We start from the raw sequence: 21565 nt of genomic DNA on the forward strand, positions 1-21565 counted from the left end.
TAGTCATTGCCAGGCACTGGAAGGAGTTGGCCGCCCCTCCCTTCAAGGAAGTTATTAACACCATAAACACTACAAACAAATTTGAAAAAATAATATCACTTCAAACTAATAAGCACAACTTATATTTAGATACATGGCAGAGCTGGATAAACAGCCCCTTCTCTGTACCCTAGGTAACAACGACAACGATTCCCTAAATTCGGTTTAGCACCAAAGATATTAGAATTATCTCGCTTAACAAAACATTCAGCTAAGAAGCAGACAGCACACCACCCCCTAAGGACATAATTAGTCGATTAGACGCCCTACTGACACAGGTTGTACTTGGTTATGTTTTTATTTGTCACATGTTATATAAGGATTTAAATTTATTTGATTTGATGATCTACTACAACACCAAAGCAGTGGAAACTTAACTTGACAGGTGGACTGACCATCAACGTTCAACTTCCAACAGATCTACCACGCCAACATGTAGATTACTAACTGCTTGTAAAGAAAAATAAGTGTTCACCTGTCACACCAGATGTTTAAACATGGCATGTTTATGATTGTCAATGTTGTTTCTTTGAACTGTAATGCTTTTCCTTTAAATAAAATTTATAAAAAAAAAAAAAAAAAAAAAAAAAAAAAAAAAACCCACAAAAGTTGGCATTAGATTGGGGCAAATGTATCAAAGTCAAACTGTCCAGTTATGAAGCAACACTGATTGTGCATTAATTCCTCCTGGTGATGTGCAAATGGAACAGACAACAGGTATAGATGAGAAGCAATTAGCAAGACTACCCCTATAAAGGTTTGTGTATTAGGTTGTGACCACAAACCACTTGTGCTTTTTACCGATGAGAGCAGGTTAAAACTGTGATAGAAGGGGCAGTTTATGAGTCGTCATGGAGAATATTCTGCTACATTTTCAGTGATGGTGTGAGGAGGCATTTCTTTGGGGGGCTAAACAGCCATCAACGTTCAAGCCAAAGGTTCTTTGATTGCCATTAGGTACTGGGATGTGTTTTAGACACTGCCAGAAGCTGAATTGGTCTGTCAAGGCATCACTAGCTCCCAACCCTCTCCCTTTGCAATGCTAAAAATCCTCTGATTGTAGCCTGGAAGCTGGGCAGGAAAGAATTCACAATCATAGTGAGCCATGTAAGCCCACTCTGGTAGTTTTCCTCACCAGAAGTCAAAGAGTCAGGCTATTGGCTTTGTGAGCCAAACTCCAGATAAACCTGCTTTTAAGGTGGATGGTCTTGGCTTGCTGACTCGCCTGAGCCTCTTGTGGGACAGCTGTTGCATCATGTTGAGTTGGCAGAACTACTGTGGCTTCTGGCAGGTGGAGTTGAACTAATGCAGGAAAAAAGGCCTCCCTGTCAGTAGGCAGCTGCTGCCCAAAAGCTGTGGCAGGGTTAATACCTAGTATTTCCTGACAGAAGTAAAAAGGTCTGCTATGTTGGCATGAAAGGAATCGAAAATATGCTTGCTGAGGATAGTGGGGGGTCATCATCATCCTCATACAGAGTCACCTCTTAATCTCATCTTTCTCCTACTTCAACATAAGTTAACTTTAGTCTCTGGGCACAGAACAGTAACAGCACAGAAAGTGTCAATTTGTTACAGTCAGCTACATAAACAACAACTTTTTTTCTCACATTCAAATTCAATAAAAGAAGATCTGACCCTACCTTGGCTCAGCCTTGCTGCCACAGTATTTCTTATCTGATGTTAACTCCTTCATGTCCTGGCCATCGGGCTCCAAGGTCTTGTCTAACACAATCATCGGACACTCCCCACCACATATAAGAATATGATAGCTCATCCGACCTGCTGTGTAAAAGTCAACAAGTTAAAAAATAAAAGTCAACAAGGCCTTGTTGAGTATCTGAGTCTAGGCAAAGAAAAAAAAAACTCAAGGATGACAACTCATATGGCAAATCTAACCAGTAGATTAATCTGGGAGAAGGGGGGGGGGGGATACATATTAAGATGCTACAAATATACAGCTGACCCCCAAAATAAAGCTGCTGACTTGCTGGATGGTATAAAATAATCGTTATATACATAACATATTCAGAACACTATATCAACAGCAAATCAGAAATTTCAGCTTTTCCGGTATGGAGAATCCAATTGCTGCTTTAATCAGAATGCAAAAAGGAATAAAAAAAATAATCTGGAACGGTGATGCCAGTATGCATGCAAGTTACCGTATTTGTTTGAATTTGTATCAAACCTTCATGTCAATCTTTCTGACATCACTGTACCAGCTTATTTTTAATTCTTTTATCACCAAGCTTCTGGTAGAGTTTGCACAGGGGATCAGTGGCCTACTAACAAAAGGAAAGAGCATCACTAGGACGGGCGGGGATTACACAGTACCATGGCTGCCACCAAGTCGGAGGGGGAGGGGTGTTTAGAGTGACTTTTGTGAATTTATCTTAATTGTCTCTATTTTGCGTTTCTTTTGCACCTTAATTGTCTATTTTGCAGCATATAGTTGCAATGAGAAAAAAAGCCTTTAAATAAGCTTCAGTTGCCAACATCCACTCAAGCATTTAGGAATATTCTTTTGACTAATAGTATTTTTGAGGGGTGGATTTGTGTTATCACAATTTACACCAAAAAAAATTACAATTTTTATATTTGCTATTTTTTTACCAACTTAATAAACCAACTTTGTTTATACATCTGTCATATCACAGAGTGTCAGACATACAGTAGTTAAGCGGTTAATGCAGCCCATTTTTCACATATGTTGTAAGGATAACTTGTGTCGCTTAGCAACATGTCCTTACACTGTATACCACTGACAAACAACACTGTATGCTTGTCGTTTGGCTGTTGCCTTGATTGTAAGGGGAGGAGTTAACCTCAGAAGAAGATAGTTATTGGCTATTGCCAATGTATTTGGTGGTTTTAGTGAGGACGGTGTATTTATATGGACACTAAAATCACTGGGGAACTTCCTCCTGCTGAGTGACATTTGTTCAGGTGGAGTGTGTGTGTGTGTGTGTGCGTGTGTGTGTGTGGGGGGGTTAATGTGAACAACCCCTAATATGATAGTTTTTATTGTCAAGTTCTAATTGTTTGTTGTTTAAAAGCATCAATTTTGATAGAATTTATATAAAAAAATTCAAAAACAACTGCATACTTATGACAAATTCAAACATGAACTTTCAAAATTAAATAATATTTTTTATAAAACTTCATCAGGAAACTATAAAGGCTATCTGCACACCTTGCAGATCCAGTTTTTATTTTGGAGGGCAAAAATCTGCAGATTATTACAGAAGCATTAAAGTGAATTTGATTTGGAAAGTCATGTAGACAATGCATTTTTTTCTATGTAGTAATTGGTGCACAGGTAAATAAAATAATGAATATATTACTTTTCTTGTGTGATTTTTGAACCCATTCTTTTTACATTAAAAATCTGCATCAATGTATGGTCTTCATGCAAATATCCACAAGAAAAAGCCACACTTAAATGTGCGTATTAGATGCAGATTTTTATGCAAATTTTGTGCATGACAATCCAAATGTGCAGGTAGCCTGACACACGTATTTTTTTTACCTGTATTTTTAAAGAGATTTTTTATGCCATTTAAAAAGTAGCATATGATAATAGCATGTGATATTTCAGTTTTCTTATATAATAAATTTTTTTAAAAAACTGAAATGTAGATATTTTTGCCATGTCCCATCTAGGGTGCAGAGTGTACGTTAAAAAATAGGCTGCAATGAGAGTGTGACAAATTTAAAGGGCTTTGAATTCTTGCCACACCTACTGTATGTATGGCAAATGGCATGGTTAGTAGTTTCTAATCTTACTATACCACACCATATCAGAGTCAGGGGCGCTAAAATTCTTAGTGGCGGTCCTGCACAGTGAATTCAAATGACATGCTCCTTCTCTTTGCCGCTCTGATTTCGAGGACTGCCCCTCTGACTTCTGGCTCAGAAGGCACGTCATCCTGCTGGGAGTGGATGTTAGTTGAGGAGCAAGTTATTCATTCTATACATGTTAACACAATCAATAAAATCCCCCTTTGCATCATGTTAATTAACAGGAGGTTTCTTACAACTATCTACTTAAATCTATATACAGATTTATGGCATAAATTATCATCTGCCCATCAAGAAATATTATATATAGAATAGCAAGTAACCATTTCCTTGTTTGAATTCAAAACAGGAAGCATTCTTTCCTGAATCTAAGATCTTCCTGTTAAAACAATACACAATATGCATGTGTCCTATCAGGGAATTTGGAAATCATAAATTGAGGTCCCTGCTCAGTATCAATAAGCTACAGTAGTGCAATCTAAAAGAACCAGTGCCTACCCCGATGTAAAAATAATTATTTTTATTTTAGAACGCTTGTTGTAGTTAGTACCTTGTTTGTGCAGTTTTTTCTCCACAAGCTTTTTGCTGGTCCAAGCCACATATCTGCTGCTACCACCATCCAGAGACTACTGGGTTCCAAAACACACCTGCCAAGTCTAAAGATTCATAGGGTTAGAGGGCTGGGATTGAATAGCTCTGTTTCACTAGGGGTGTTTAGACGTAAAGATGCCTTTCCCTAGTGGGAGTCGGTTGATCTTTAAAGATAATCATGTTTAAGGCATGCTAAAATTGTGCCAAATTGAGAAATGGTATTTCCTGGGTGACTTTAACCCTTCTACTCTGCACTATGACCAAAGACAAACATTTAACTCCTTAAGTCCATGCTTTCCATCATGTGTTGCACATGGAGCACGCGGTATTAATTGAGGGCCCTCTAATTTGCCATTATTTTTTCATAGATTTCCACATGGACAATGACAGTTAGGTCATCCCCTGCCCCATTCAGTAATTTTTCCACCCTTTACATCAAATGCTAAACCCTGCCACCAAGACGACAGAAAAACATTTGATTAAGGTGGTCTTAGCCTTCCTCATTATAAGTTCCCATACAACTACCAAACATCTTGGCCTACCTGCATCTCCCCTCCCCCAACTAATAGCTGGTCTGTTCCCCTGGCTACTAGAACTCCATGTATACACAACTCACTAGGTATCTTATTAACTGATCTGGTAAAGTGTGTGGGGGTGGGGGGGGGGGGAGAACTGTTTTTTATTTTGGTCACTCTGTTCTTACTTTAGCTGCTCTTATTTACAAGCAGCTTGCTATCAAACAAATTGAGCAGCCAACAAGCAGATACAAAAGACAGGTCTAATGCAAAGTTTCTGCTATGCAGTAGTGTGTATTGTTCTTGATAAAAGTGGTCAAATATATACTTATATATATTTATAATATATACCAACAATAGGTGGTTTCAATTACAGTTAGGTCCATAAATACTTGGACAGAGACATCATGGTTCTGTACATTAATGAATTTTAACCCCTTAGCGCTCTGCGGCGTACTTGTACTTTCGCGATTAGCGTTGTACCAGTACAGCGCTGAGCCATTGCAGGTTTGGCTCTGTAATGGAGCCGAGCCGGCATCAGGGGTCGCGGGTTGTCAGCAGTAATCTACTGCTGACATCCCTGATAGAGATTGGCGAATTTGCTAAAAGTCGGTTTGTCCCGATTCACAGATTTTTTTCGAAAAAATATGATGATTCGACCCAAATCGAATCATGACGAATCACATTAAAAAAACCATGCATTTCCTGGCTGCAGAGAACCTGTAAGGTGTTGTAGAACGTTGTGCCATGCTTAAATATGCATAGGGAGCGTGGTTTGGTCATCAAAAAATGCTGTGTTTTAGTATGACACGCACATGACAGCCGCCACTCTTAGAATCGCTTACATAGGCCAATTTCACCAAATAAGCGAAGCGGGAACGCAGCCTGACAAGTTAACGTCTGTGCCAGCTCAAAAGGACAGAGCTGAGGGCCAAGATACCACTATAAAATCAAAGAGTGCACTCTTTACACTGACATCAGATGAATCCATAGATTACGACAGAACCTGTACTGTTAAACGCGGCTACATGTAGAAACCCCCCAAAAGAGTGCAGAGGTTGTCGGCAGTAATTCTGTATTGATATCACTGATCATTTTGCCCTTTATTTCGTCCATCAGTATCCACTTTCAAAATCGGTCAATAATCCATCTTCAGTATTGCTAAAGCCAAAATCAAACAGGAGTGGATCCAAAACAGAGATGACCAGTAAATGGGATATTTGCATGTCCCCTGTTTTCTGTATCCACTCCTGCTTTTGGCCATCAATCCTGAGGCTTTTCATTCCTTCTGACAGATGAAATGAAGGAGAAAACTAAACATAGTGGCAATGCCATACAGCGATGGAGGGGGAAAACAGCATTCTGAAAATCACAGGGTGTTCCAGGGAGACAGTGGTAAGTTGGCAGCAGCATGGGTAGGCCGCAGAGTGGCACAATGACAAATTACGGAGGTGGCGGATACATGGTAGGCCACAAAGTGACACAATGATAACAGTGTGGAGGTGGCGTTAGCAGAAGCAACAGCCCACAAGTGGCAGCAACAGGGAAAGCCATAGAGTGGCACAATGATATAGTGTAGAGGTGGCGTTAGTAGCAGCAGCAGGAGCCCACAAAACCCACAGCAGAGGAGGCCACATTATGGGACAATGACTAAGCTTGAAATGAATTTGAATTTTAAATATTCAATGTAAATTTCAATTTGCAGATTTGAGACGCCACATGCATAACACATTACAGTTTTATCAGGTCTTTGCCAAAAAAGAACTGCAAAGGTGGCACCAGCAGCAGCATGAGGTCAGAGGTGTGGAGGTGGCGGCAACATAGTAGGCCACAGAGTGGCACAATGATATAGTGTGAAGGTGGCATCAGCAGCAGAAGGAGCCCAAAAGTGGCAAAATGATATAGTGTGGAGGTGGCATCAGCAACAGGAGCCCACAGAGTGGCACAATGATATAGTGTGAAGGTGGTGGACAATTCCAGTCCCGTGTAAAGTTGGTAGGAGGCAAATGGAGCAACTGGCAGCAGATGTGTGGCATCAGGCGGTTGGCAGCATCAGAATAGTGGCTGAAGCAGTTAGTTACAACCCAGACTCATTTCTCAATGTTTGGAGGAGGTGTCATGGCTGATCTAATATGATGTATTAGGCATTGGTGAGTTGAAATCCTGGCCGATCCAAGCCTGATTCATCTTGACAAAGGTCCGTCTCTCCACATTACGGGTGGACAAGCGGGTTCTCCTTGGGGTAATGTTGTTCCCCCCGCACTGAACACCCGCTCTGATGCCACACTGCTGGCCGGGCAGGACAGCTTCTTTACTGCAAACTCTGCAAGTTGCGGCCACACATCAAGTTTGGCTGCCCAGTATCCATGGGATCCTCTACCTGAGGTGGTAAAGTGCAGTCCACCACCTGCTGGTGCAGGGTCTGCTCCATGTCCTGCTGCTGCTGCTGGTGGCGGCTACCCTCCTCAATAGGCGGGTGAAGGAAATTGTTCATTAAGGAATCCAGACTTAAGCTGCTGCTGATGGAACTGCTACTACTCCTACCCCCCAGCTCTCTACAGCAGCCGTGGCAGTAGTATGTGAGCGATGACTGCCAGGAATACCCTGGTCAGACCTGACAGAGGATGGACAATGGCGCACATAGGCAGCGGCCAACTGTGTGCACAGTATTTATAGTATACCAGTTGTTCCTCCCTCTCAGCAGCTGGAAAAAAGTAACCCATTTTTGACCGGTAGTGAGGGTCCAAGAGGATGGAGAGCCAAAAGTCTAACCTATAGTGGATGTCACTAGTTCGGCTGTCACTAGTTAGGCAAAGCAGAATGCTGCGGGCCAACTGCGCAAGTGACTGAGGGACTACCGGCCTCCATCTCCACTGTATACTGCCACGGTGCTTCTGGGTCATCTGCCTCATCTACCTCCTCCGGATGATCCTGCTCCTCCTCTCCTGTCACCTGAGTAGAAAAACCACAAATTACACCAGACTCTGCTTGTGCTCCAATGTCCTCCTCCTCCAGTTCGTCCCCCACTGGATTCATGTAGCCATGAGATGTAGTCGACACTTCTCCAGTGCCCTGACCAGCCAGATTTTGCAGCATGAGTTCCAGGACATGAAGCCGTGGAATGACGTTATTCATCCCGCAGTCCTGGCGACTGACAAATAACGTGGCCTCTTCAAAGGGCCTGAGCAAAACGGCGGGTGTCATGCATGAGCTGCCAAAGTTACACAGGGGAGTACTCCGCTCCACTTGCATCATCAAAAAATCATTAATGGCCTTTCTCTGTTCATACAGGTGGTCTAACATATGGAGGAAGGAATTCCAACGGGTAGAAACATTTCATATCAGACGATGTTGGGGTAGGCCGTTCTGACGCTGCAACTCGAGAAGGGTGTGCTTGGCTTTGTAAGAATGGCTAAAGTGCGTGCACAGTGTCCTGGCCATTTTTAGAAAGTCTTGCAGATGGGTGGAAGACTTCAGGAACTTGTTGACAACCAGATTGAACACGTGCGCCATGCAGGGCGCATGGAACATCCCTCCTCGGTGCAGTGTGGACACCATGTTTTTCCCATTGTCTGTCACCATGGTTCCGATTTTTAGTTGTCGCGGAGAAAGCCACACATTGATTTCTTGTTGCATGATGTGGAGCAGTTCCTCCCCTGTATGACTTAGTTTGCCAGGCAAAACAGGTGTAGAACTGTGTGACACCACTGTGCCATGATGGGGCAGCACTTGTGGAGGCTGAGGTGGTGGTGGAAGAGGAGGCGGACACTGGCACAGGAGCAGCAGTTTGACAATGTGGAGGAGAAAGCGCCGTCTATTGTGGAAGTTGTTGGTGTGGCTGGGCGGAAAGCACATTCACACAGTGGGCTGTAAAGGACATGTACTGGCCCTGACCATAGTTACAGCTCCACACATCCGCACTGCCGTGCACTTTGAAAGAAACTGATAGGCTCAAGGACTGGCCCACCTTCTGTTGTACATATTGGTGAAGGGCTGGCACTGCCTTTTTTAAAAAAAAAATTGCATCCTGGAACTCTCCACCTCGGTTCGGCACAAGCCATTAGTTCTCTCAAGGGTGCAGAGTCCACGACTTGGAAAGGGAGGGACTGCAGTAACAACAACTTAGACAAGAGCATGGTCAGCTTCTGCACCTTAGGATGGCTGGTAGCATAGAGTTGTCTCTTTGTAATCACCCCGCTCAATGACTGCTGGCACCATACGTAGAGAGAAGCAGGAGCATCTGGATCGAGATGATGTCAAAGACAAACAGCTCCCTTTGGCAGAGGTGCTGGAGCCTTGACTTGCTGAAACAGCATGGGTGACACTTGTTGCTGCTGCTGCACCTGCAGGATGGACCACATCTGACACCCGTTTCTCCCAGGCCATTGGATGGTGATGCTGCATGTGTTGGCGCAGGACCATGGTGCCAACGTTAGCTCCCTGGCCATGCTTCACTTTCTGCTCGCAGATACGACATATACCCATGCTCTGGTGTCTTTACAAAAAACTGGCACACCGCCGAGGTGGTAATTTTACCGCCAACACCCTGCACTGAGCAACTACTACCGCCGCTGCCTCGCTGAGCCCCTGCTTACTTGGACCTGCGAATCGGGATTTGTATCCCGCGGACGTTTGCCTCCCGTTCTCGCACTGCTGCCACCCTGCTGACTCACAGCCACAGTAGCGACTTGCTGCCTGCTCCGCTTCCTGACACGCAAGCTGACACTCTTCACCGGACGATGAGGAATCCCCTGCTACACCCAGCTCCCAAGTGCGATCGGCTACATCATCATCAATTCACGCTTCCCGGTCACTGCTACTCTCCTAACAGTATGCACAGCCTGCCTACTGCAGGAAGCAGCGGAAATCTGACCCACCTCTTCACTGCCAAGCAGCTGTTGACTGTCCTCAAACACTTTGTCCTCGCTGAATAGTGGCGCTGAGCCCAGACCACCTAGTAGCTCTCTGGAACAGGACAGAGGCTGGTTGAGGACAGGCGAGGGCTGCTGACCTGCTCATGGGCCATGCCAACTAATTGTTGTATCTGAGGAACCCACAGACTCTTGGCTGGGGTTGTCAGATGTTATATTTGAGGAATTGGATGACCTAGTCAACCATTCAACGACCTTTGGGTTGTTGATCAACAAACTGCCGCTAGATGACGACAACGGAAGTTCTGGCCTCAGAGTCACACCTGCTGCGACTTCCCCTTACTGTGCTGCGACCTCTGCCTACTCCACCTGCCACCTTTCTGTCTGACATAGTGGTTTATAAACTACGTGGAATTAACACGCAAATCTGGCTGTAAACTATACAGGTATACCTGTATACAGGTATACCCCACAACTGACACCCAGCAAGAGGTCCACAAATCACTACAGCAGATGCATGAATGTGAAACAGATTTCTTCCTATTCAATTTTGTCACTAAATAGAACTGCTATTTGGGGCATACAGATCCCCCTTAAAGAACAACCAGGGATTGGAGCAGGAATCGCTACTGCCCACTACAGTAGCAGCAGCTAGACACTACAGACAGCACATGCAGTGTAAAATGCCAGGCAAATGGCCGACAGTTTTTATAGGGCTGTGAGCCTTATCACATAAGCCTACTGGTCGCTGATTGGCTTACAGGTCTGCAGATGTCATTGGGGGTGTTCCTTTCTCCTTCCCAGAGTTCTCTACCCCATGTAACACGTTGTGCTCGCACCCATTTAGCTAGAAAAATCAGCGTATGACGCAAATCAGTGTAAACTTCGGCTTCATGATGAATCAATTTTTTTGTTAAATTCATATCGAATTCCACTTCGTTAGAATCGATTCGCCCATCTTTTTAACCCGTTAAATGCCTTGGTCAGTGCGACCGTGGCATTTAACTTGCCTTTGGGGGATCTTTCCCTCAAGATCGGCACCCCCGAGCCGTTTTTTGGGGACGCCGATTGTTGCTATGGCAGCCCTGGGGTCCGATCAGTACCCTAGGGCTGCCTGCTGGCACTGCCTGAAAGATGGCGTCTATGACGTCATCTTAAAGGCAGAGTGCCGGCCTAATGCATGTGCATAGGCAGACACTGCTAATAGCCTGCAATACATCAGTATTGCAGGATATTATCATAAGCAAGCAATTAGATGATTGCTTGTTCATGTCCCATGGTGGAAATAGTAAAAAAAAAATTAATAAAAAAAAGTAATAAATCAATAAAAATGTCCATAAACCCCAAAACATCTAAAAGAGACATAACGCAAAAAAAAAGTCAAAATCATAACACAAACCCCAGATATATAGTATCACTGCGTCTTTAACAACCGTAGAATAAAATTAAATAATTATTGAACCTGTACGATGAACGCCGTAAAAAACACCCGCCAAAAATTATTTTTACCTATTTAATCCCACAAAAAATGCAATAAAATGTGAATTAAACATATGTACTCCAGAATGATACTGTTGCAAAGTACATGTCCCGCAAAAAACAAGCCATCAACCAGCTCTGTAGCCAAAAAAGTAAAAATGTTATGCCACTTGGAAAATGCAAAAATGATAGATCTTTGCCACATTAGGGTCTTATTTGGCAAATTTAGTAAAACAAAAGAAAAAAATATTCAAGTCTGGTATCCCTGAAATCTTATCGACCTATGGAATAAAGATTATTAGGCTATACGGTGAACACACAACAAAAAAAAAAAAAAGTAAAAATCCAATACAGAATTGATGCTTTTCTACTCATGACCTCAAAAAAAGTTCATAAATTTTCAACAATAGGAGATACCAACCCCAAAATGGTAACACTGGAAAAAGCATCTCGTCCCGCAAAAATAAAATGTCACATGATTCCAATAATGAAAAAAGCAAAAATTTTATAGCCTCAAAAAGGGGCCAATGAAGAAAGTAAAATCCTGGCAGCTGTAGGACGCTCCTTCCCTTCTGCACCTTGCTGTGTGCCCATAAAACAAGTAATGGCCACATGTAGGGGTCTCTGTACTCGGGAGAAATTGCATATCAAAGTTTATGATGGGTTTTCTCTTTATCTTTTGGAAATGTGTAAAGGGGTTAAAACAAAACTATTCAGGTCAAGTTGAAATTCAAAATTTCAGCTTTAAAGTGGGTTGAACAAAATTATTGCATAAAAAAGTGAGGAACGACAGCAATTACTTCATTTCAGGGGCTCCAGATGCCCAGAGGCTGCGTTTCCTCGCTTTCGATGTTCTGCCAAGCCTATACTTCCGCGGTTTTCAGTCACTGTTTTTGGGTCTGTCTGAAGATTAGTCTTTAACAAGGCCATTCAAGAATATGCCACTTTTTAGCTTTAGCCCCTTCACGACATTTGAAGTACTAGCACATCAGTGCCATTAAGGATGTTTGAAAAGGGCTTACAGGCTCAGCCCCCTTCAAACATACATATTTGCTGCATTATTTTGCAAAGACCCACTGGAAACAGCAGCTTAACCTGTTGAATGCCATCGGCTGCATAGTTGCTCATTATGACGTTATTGGAGGGATCCAATCCATCATCATGACAGCTTGGAGCCAATGACACACTGTTACATTTCTTCCCCAAATCTACCATTTACTGCAATACTACTGTATTCCCATGTTTGGGGGTGGAGAGCGGAATACTGTGTGATCTGTCCTGTACTGTGCTGCAGAAAACACTACACCCATCATTCATCCCCTCCTAGTGAAATCCCAGTGTATACCCATTGTCTGTGTGATGACACTTGTCTACTAATAGCCTCCATCATCAGTTTTATCCTGTTCATCCCCCATACAGCACTTAAGTGCACTGTTGTTATCACATAGGAAGGGGGGGGGGGGGGAGTACTTCTAGAAGTGAGGCCACACCAGGGGTGTTGCTAGGGTCGTAAAAGATTCAGGGCATGGGCCCAAGTAAATATACATTGAAATATCAGTAGTGTCAACTACTCTTCATATCCTCCGCCCATGTGTGCTTGTGCTACAAACAGCAGTACATATCATTTATAGATAGGGTAGCATTAGATGTACAGATGTACTTATTACATCTAATGATAAATGGGGTCATTGTGGCAATCACACTAAAAAGGGTATTGTGAATAAAAGCACTTATTACATATTCATAGAATATGTCAAAGATATAAAATAGTTTTGGGTCCCAACTTTGGGATTTGCATCGATCTCAGAAATGGGGAGCAGCTGACCCCATTCACACAGACGGGCAGAATGCAGAGTTTTACATGCATGCGTGGTCACTTTCCACTCAAGTCTATGGGAGTTATGGAAAAAGCATATTGACTTTTCAGTTGGCCTGGCTGTACAAAGGACCTCATCAGACCCCTGTTTGAGAGATGGCCCTTAGGGAAATGCGCCTGTCATGTATTTAAGACATATCCTGTGAATATGCTCTCCACCATATAATGCCCTTCAATGAAACATCTACACTTGCCACCTAAGACTGTAAGAAACACCCACCTAGTAGTACCCATACTAAATTATGCTCCCACTAAAAAATGCTAGCACAAAAAAAATCCCCTCAATGTGCCCCCTTCCCATCCACACTGAATAATACCCCACATTCACTAATGATCGCAGTGAATAATAGGGCACAATAACAGTGCAGTGGGCACTATATGAATTTTTTTCTGGTGCAGCTTTAACTTGGGGCACGTGACACATTTCTGTCTTACTTTGCTCAGTCAGACCTTTCCCCACATTTATCATGCAATGGAAAGCCCATATCAGTGCAGAAATTTGTGTTGCATTGGGTATAGTGCAGCGTGCGCCACAAAACGGTCACGTGTGCCACAAATGTGTCACACTTTTTAATTACCTATGCAAGCAGTTTGCACTGAAAAGAACTTGCAAAGTCTGAAATGTTTGTCAATGCTACCACGCCAAAGACACATTAATTTGAGCCCCAACTATAGGATTTAATAAATAAATATTAATACTTGCCTCTATTCCAAATTCAATCTGTCTTCTTGCTGTGAAGGATGAGGTTTTATGATATTACTATATAATGCTTCCTGCTCTAGGCCGCAGCAGTGAGCCTCTAGGATGTTCCTCCTATACAGTACAAAACTCTATCTGGGTCCAGAATTGATATCTCAGAGGAACATGTTTTAAATGCAGTTCTAAATGATATGTGCAACACCCCTGCCAATGCGCATGGCAGAGGAGTAGTTGCGAATAAGCCCCATGTACCATTTAGTACATTCAGAGGTAATTTTGCAGCGGTAGATTCTGCCTGAATAGGCAAAGGTTAATATTATTTAATGTTTATCATCCAATGATGTTCCACTGTTGTAACTGGAATATGATTGGAGAGGGAGATCACCTGACCAGGGATTAACTGAACCCTTAGTCAGGGGAGGAGTTAGCCCTCTTAGGCCCAGCTCTCACCACATGAGGAGCTCTTAGGCCCAGCTCTCACAACATGAGGAGCTCTTAGACAGAGAAGCACCACCTCAGAGCACAAGCTCTTGCTACATACCTCCTAGGCCTCAGCAACTCTACACTGAGTGACACAGAACTACCAGGACAAAGCTGCAGCTTCCAGCATTGAACACAGCTACATCCCAGCCTGCCCCTGCATCCAGGCTGGTGACCCAACTATGGAGGTTCCCTCTCAAAGATCACTCCAGTACTGCCTTTGTACAGAATCGTTTGGCCTGTTGCTGCTGTTGGTTCGAATAAAGAACTGTAAGTTACTGTTATGCACAACATTGCCTCCGTCTGGTCCCTGCTACGGCTCTATCACCATCAAGGGCGCCCCATCTATCTACCAGGGACACATACTACAGACTCTAAGGGCTGCCCCAGGGAGAACCAGTACCACAGCCTCTCCCTCATCTAATTTCTTGCACACACTGCCCGCTGGAGACCTGCCAGGCTGTGGGACAGCCCTCCAGCCTCCATGCCAAGCACCGTGACATTAGCGTGCCTAGGCCGCAACCGCCAGCCACTTCGGTATTCTGGGCCCCAGCTGACTCCAGGCCCCAAGAAAACGCTAGGCCCCGGCGGTGGGGGATGTTGCCTATGTATATCTTTAAAGGACATCTACCATCAGATTACCTGATGGATTACCTTAATTTCTTATCTTTTCTTGGTCACATTTCTGTAAAAAATAAGTTTCTAAGATATGCAAATAAACCTGTGGTGCTCTGCACAGCACCATCAGGCTCCACGTAATATAAATTTATGCCAGCTGCGTTCTGAGAGACGGTGATGTCAGCGGATCCCTTTTCAAATCTCACCGGCTCTCAGAATGCGGCTGGCATAAATAATATTACGGTGGAGCCTGATCAGAAGCCAATTTGCATGTCTTATAAACTTTTTTTTTACATAAATGCGGCCATGCGAAGAAGAAATTAATGGAACATATCCTTTACATTATACCTTAAGTTATATTCACAAGACCATAAGGGGGACATATATATGGCTGACGTATATATGCCATATATACGTCCCCCATAGACAGCAATGAGCACACAACACAGTACAGGAGAAGTACGGTGCTGCATGTAGCCGGGAGAAAGATAGGACGCTGTGAATATTAATAGGCGCCTTGCGCCATACATTGCTATAAAGAGGGGCGAGGGTGTGTAGTGCTCATCCCTGCCTCCTCTCCCCAGCGCCAACTTGTGCCCGCTGTGAATACTGTACGGCAGGCACACATCATGTGTATGTAGCCTACAGCTTCACACGCATGGCTGTATATGTGTGATGTGTTAGCACACAAACTGTGTCTAACTCATAGCACACATAAGGGGGATTTATCATGGCTTGTACACCTGCAAACATATAAAAGAGGTGATTTAATTGAAATTCCTGGCACAGGGAGGGGGCCCCAATCGACTTTGTTGCCGTAGATGGTACTCAACGGTGGATACAGAACTACTTGAGCACCCTTTATTACATGAATACTGATAATTACATGTATATAGCTGGTATGCCAGTTCGTCTATTCAAGGGGGCCTGAAATTAGGGTGGAAGAATTTTTTTTTTGTACAGAAGGTTTTAATTTTTTTAAATGTATGAAAACATTATAAAACCTATACAAATTTGGTATTCTCGTGATCATACCGAACCAAAGAATAAAATAGACATGTGATTTGGGGCGCTCAGTGAAAGCTGTAAAATCCAAGCCCACAAGAAAACGGCGCAAATGCGCTTTTTCATCATTTTCACTGCATTCTGAATTTTTTTCCCGCTTCCCAGTACACGGCATGGAATAATAAATACCATCACTATGAACAAGCCCAAACAGAGCTTTTTACATGGAGAAATAAAAAAGTTACAGATTTTTGAAGGTGGGGAGTGAAAAATGAAAATGCAAAAACGAAGGGGTTAAACAGGAGAAAATAATTTTTTTGATCTAGGCAGAGGTAGAGTATTTTTTAGTATACGCAGGGGACAGCAAAGAGGGGTATACAGTAGTGTATTTTATATATAATTTAATACAATAATTTAATGTATTATATATAATTTGAGTGGCACAGCATGGTCACTTTCGGAGAAATGTATAGTTTTGGAGTGAAGGGTTGTTTTTAAGGTGACATAATGTAAGTGAATGGGTCATCCTTAGAGACACAATGTAGAGCTGTGTAGAAGACATTTGTCTAAAAATTCATTGTGGAGAGAAATTGTCCAACTAATGGCAACTACATAATAATAATTATTTATATAGCGCCTACAGATTACGTAGTGCTGCACAAAGCATGCCAAATTGCTCCCTGTACCCATGGGGGCTCACAATCTAATCAACCTACCAGTGTGTTTTTGGAGTGTGGGAGGAAATCGGAGAACTTAAATGGCACTACTGTCTGTTAAAAAGTGTATTAAGGTGTATAAATTTACAGAAATATATATTTTTTCATGTTTAAGGGGAAGGGGGGCCATGCTTACTCCGAATCACATCAAAAAGCATAACAAATCTGGCAACATTTCTTAGGCTTTTAAACGTGTGGCCTCAATAAAGATATTGGACATACACTGGTGAGTACCAATCCTTTCCTCCTCACTTTTTTGAGATTCATATAGATTTGAAAGTAGGCTACAGCTAGTATGCAGGTATGGGACAGGAACCCACCCCCATGTAGGGTCTACTTCACAAGGAATTTTTAATTTCTGGCATATTAGTCATTTCCAATTCTGGGATTTTGCATAAAAGGTGGGATTGCTTACCAAATAATGTGTCTGAGTAATAATACTCTTTCCAACTTTTCACTATGGATGAACTTTTGGAATAAACTGCGTGGAGGACAAATTCGTAGTTTGATGTAAAATGGTGGAATGTTTGGTACATTTTCTGAGAGGAAGAAACTGAATTTAAAATATCAGATGGGGCACATGGTGTTTGATGCCAACTATGTAAATCAGTACAGCACATCAAAGACAAGAAAAAACAAAACTGTATAGGCGAGCTACAATTCAGCAATACATTTTTATTTAATAGAAAACAAAACTTGGACCGGCACAACACGAAGAACGTCACGGAAGTACTTGTGCCAAATGAAGGAGTGAGATTCCTCCCCCGTCACACACAGCTGTATCTGTTATAAAGCGAGTGCATTGCAAGGTCAGGTAGGTTATGATTAGGACGGCTATCTTGCAAACATATACATTCCATTATGTGCTCCATACAAACTTTAGCCTCTTTTTGCAGGGATTATCCATTTGTTATTTCTTTATATTGCACCGTGTTTCTTCATCATGTCTTTATCTTCTCTCCTTTTTTTCCTTCTCTCCTTTATATATATGTATTTCTCTTTACTCGGACTTCAAATTATAGGTATTTCAAGATAAAAAAAACCATATATACATTTTGGAATTACTTGAAATTTGCCGTTTTAAATACTGTCCTATTTTGATTATACATACCGTATATATTTGTTTTTCAATATGATCCCTTCATGCACTTTTGATAACCAATGCAATTGCTGTGAAACATTCTCAGTAACAGTAATGTATTTTTATATATGTTGTGTATTTTAGTTATCGTCTGTAGCAGATTTCGGCTTACCATATGCAAGATGTTCTGGATCGCATTCCCGGTCATGTGATGTGTGTGTGGGGGGGGGTGTTCCCGATCATGTGATGTGGGCGTGAAGGAGTGAGATTCCTCCCCAGTCACACACCTGTATCTGTTGTAAGGCAAGTACATTGCAAGGTCAGGTAGGTTATGATTAAGACGCTATCGTTGAAATGCGTTAATCAGCCCTGTCCTCGTGTTTGTTGCAGTCCTTTTTTACTTAATAAAGGAATTAGTATGAAACTTCTGTGACGTTCTTCGTGTTGTGTCGGTCCAATTTTTGTTTTCTATATGTACCAGACGGCTATGGATGGAGCCTTCTCGTGCACCAGAAGAAATCCAGACCATGTACAGTCGAGACTGATCTGAAGGTTGGGTGAGCTGGCTTTCCTTTTCACTTTCGTCTACTTTGTAGTAGAAGTGCTATTGTTTTTTCATTTTTATTTAATATCCAGCACAATAATTCATAAAACCAATTAATTCCCTTAAGGATGCAGCCATTTTGTAGCTTAAGGCTCAGCCCCAGTTTTATATTCTGACTTGCGCTGCTTTAGATGATTATAACTAGAGATGGGCAAAGTTTTCAAAAATTCGATTCGCCGAGTTCGATGAATTTTCCGACAAAATTTGATTCTACTCGAACAGGTGTTTCCTGGCTGCAGAGAGCCTGTAGGGTGTTGTACAATGTTGTGCCATGCTGAAATATGCATAGGGAGCTTGGTTTGGTATACAAACAATGCTGTGTTTTAGTATGACACGCACATGACAGCCACTGCTCTTAGAATTGCTTCACTCTTCAATTCCATGGGCACTTACAGGGGCCAACTTGACCAAATAAGTGAAGCAAGAACGTAGCCTGACAAGGAAACGTCTGTGCCAGCTCAAAGGACGGAGCTGAGGGCCAAGATCCCATAACAATATCAAAGAGTGCACTCTTTTTAAACTGATATCAGATGATTCCATAGATTACGACAGAACCTGTTCTGTTAAACGCTGATACATGTAGATACCCCCCAAAAGAGTGGAGAGGGTGTCGGCAGTAATTTTACATTGATGTCACTGATCATTTTGCCAAAAACAAACAGTAGTTGATCCAAAACAGAGATGACCAGTAAATGCATGTCCTCCGTGTTATGTATACACTCCTGCTTTTGGCTATCAATCCTGAAGATTTTCATTCCTCCGGACAGATTAAATGAAGGGGAAAACCCAAACATAGTGGCAACTGTGTATTATATAATATATATATATATATTTATATATATATTTTTTTTGCTTCACCTGTGCACCTTTACCAAAAAAAAAAAAAAACACCCGGGTGGAAAATACCAGTTGTCGTGGCTCCAAGTAACAACTTTACTGGTAAGTAACTATTGTATTCTCCGTCACCATGACAGCACCGAGAGGATAACAAGGAATACACTCAGGGAAAAGGAAAAAAAGTACTTTCCTACCAAAAGTCAAATCACCGGCACCAGCCACAACCACCCTATAGTGTCTAAAGGACCAGGTAGCAGCCTTACATATCTGATCAATAGAGGCATTTTTCAACTCGGCCCATGAAGCAATGAGGGCCCTGGTAGAGTGAGCCTTCAGGTGGCTTGGTGCAGGTTGACCTATTTCCTTGTATGCTTCAGAGATGGCAGACCTTATCTAGGCGGCCAAGGTAGAAAAAGAAGTTTTAGCTACCTTGTAAGCTCCCTTGGATGCAATAAATAGGTTGTCTGATTTCTCAATGGCTGCCGTTCTATCTAGATATGTTAGTACACCCCTCCTGACATACAGTTTGTGGCAAAGTATTTGTTTGTTTGTTTTGGGGTCACTGCAAAGAGATGGGAGAATCACCACCAGGGATTGATGGAATGTTGACACCACTTTTGGCAGAAATACTGGATTAGTCCTTAGAACAATCCTGTCTCCCTTACCCTTCTCGCCAAGGCGAGTGCAACCAAGAGAGCTAGAGTCAACATCCTAAAGAGGTCCCATGTAGATATTACAGACCTAGAGGGCAACTTCTGACTTTAGCCTTAAAGAATCTCTTGATCCATGGATGTTCTGCCTGTATGATATCCAGGAGGGCACTAGGCACAGCCACCTGTACCTTCAGAGTGGCCAGTCCAAGACCTTTTTCTAGTTCTTTTTGCAAAAAATGACAGAACTAACGGCAGTTTTGGTTGACTTTCATGTTACAGAACTTTGTCCAAAAATTCAGGGAAATTTTTCCATCTTCTAGCATAGACCCCATACGTCATCCTTTTTTCATCCCCATAGGGATGACTGTGCCTGGGACTGCCTTATGCTTAAGGCAGCCTCTCGGCCACCAGGCCGTTAGATGCAAGTTCTTTATACTGGGATGCTTTATTGGGCCGTGATGGAGTAGGTCCTCTGTGTCGGGAAGCACCAAGGGGTCTAATACCCAGAGCTCGCTTAACACAGATAACCAGGCCCTCCTGGGCGAGGATGACATTGGCCCTGTCCTCCCTGATCTTCCTCAGGGTTCTCGGTATCAGGAGAAGAGGTGGAAAGGCATAGATCAGCTTCCTCCCCCACTTCTAAGAGAAGCCATTGACTGCTAATGGTTTGTCCATGCGGTCTAGGCTGTAGAACTTCCTTACTTTCCCTACTGTTGACTCTGGTGGCAAACAAGTATATCAGTGGGCTACCCCATAGCCTGATTAGGTCCTGAAACACTGTTGAATTCAAGGCCCACTTTCCCTGTCTCGGGAGATGTCGACTGAGGAAGTCGGCTATCTCATTGTCCTTGCCCTCAAATGGGCTGCCATTAAGGATGAAAGACCGGACACTGCTAAGCAAAAAATTTGGTCCGCTCCTCCCATCAGTTCTGGATTTCTCGTACCCCCTTGTGTTCTACGGGTAAAAAAAAAAAAAAAAAAAAAAAAAGCCTTCAAAGAAAAGTACACGGTCCCTACAGTCAAACATGGCCGAGATTCCCTGATGTTTTGGGGTTGCTTTGCTGCCTCTGGCACTGGACTAATTGACCGTGTGCATGGAATTATGAAATCTGAAGACTACAACAAATTCTGCAGCATAATGTTGGGCCCAGTGCAAGAAAGCGGGGTTTCCCTCAGAAGTCATGGGTCTTCCAGCAGGACAATGACCCAAAACACACTTCAAAAAGCACTAGAAAATGGTTTGAGAGAAAGCACTGGAGACTTCTAAAGTGGCCACCAATGAGTCCAGACCTGAATCCCATAAAACACCTGTGGAGAGATCTCAAAATGGCAGTTTGGAGAAGACACCCTTCAAATCTCAGGGACCTGGAGCAGTTTGCCAAAGAAGTCTAAAATCTAGAGGTCTAAAATTCCAGCAGAGCATTGTAAGAAACTCATTGATGGTCACCGGAAGCTGCTACCAATTATTAGGCTGAGGGTGCCAATACTTTTGTCCAGACCATTTTTGGACTTTTGGGTAAAATGATCAATGATTTGACTTTTTTTCATTCTCTTGTGTTTTTTTTTACTGCAAGCAAAATAAATGAAGCTATTAATACCAAAGAATTTGTGATTGCAATCATTTTCTGGAAAAAAAAAAAAAAGAATATAATCTGACAATGCTTTTTGCCATCACTGTACATGTACTTTGGGGGCCCCC

General features: G+C 42.7%; 1 long non-coding RNA gene across 1 annotated transcript in view; it reads right to left on the bottom strand.

Annotated features, from left to right (window-relative positions):
• LOC140121414 (uncharacterized) overlaps positions 1–21565 on the bottom strand; it is an 88940-nt gene that overhangs the window by 35950 nt on the left and 31425 nt on the right. Inside the window, exons 2-3 of the long non-coding RNA XR_011854082.1 lie at positions 4391–4496; positions 1680–1821 (exon numbers count right to left, since the gene is read on the bottom strand). This is a non-coding gene — a long non-coding RNA (uncharacterized lncRNA). The remainder of the gene's footprint in view (positions 1–1679; positions 1822–4390; positions 4497–21565) is intronic.

The sequence above is a fragment of the Engystomops pustulosus genome, chromosome 3 (genome assembly GCF_040894005.1).
Source record: "Engystomops pustulosus chromosome 3, aEngPut4.maternal, whole genome shotgun sequence".
In the NCBI taxonomy this organism is placed as follows: domain Eukaryota; kingdom Metazoa; phylum Chordata; class Amphibia; order Anura; family Leptodactylidae; genus Engystomops; species Engystomops pustulosus.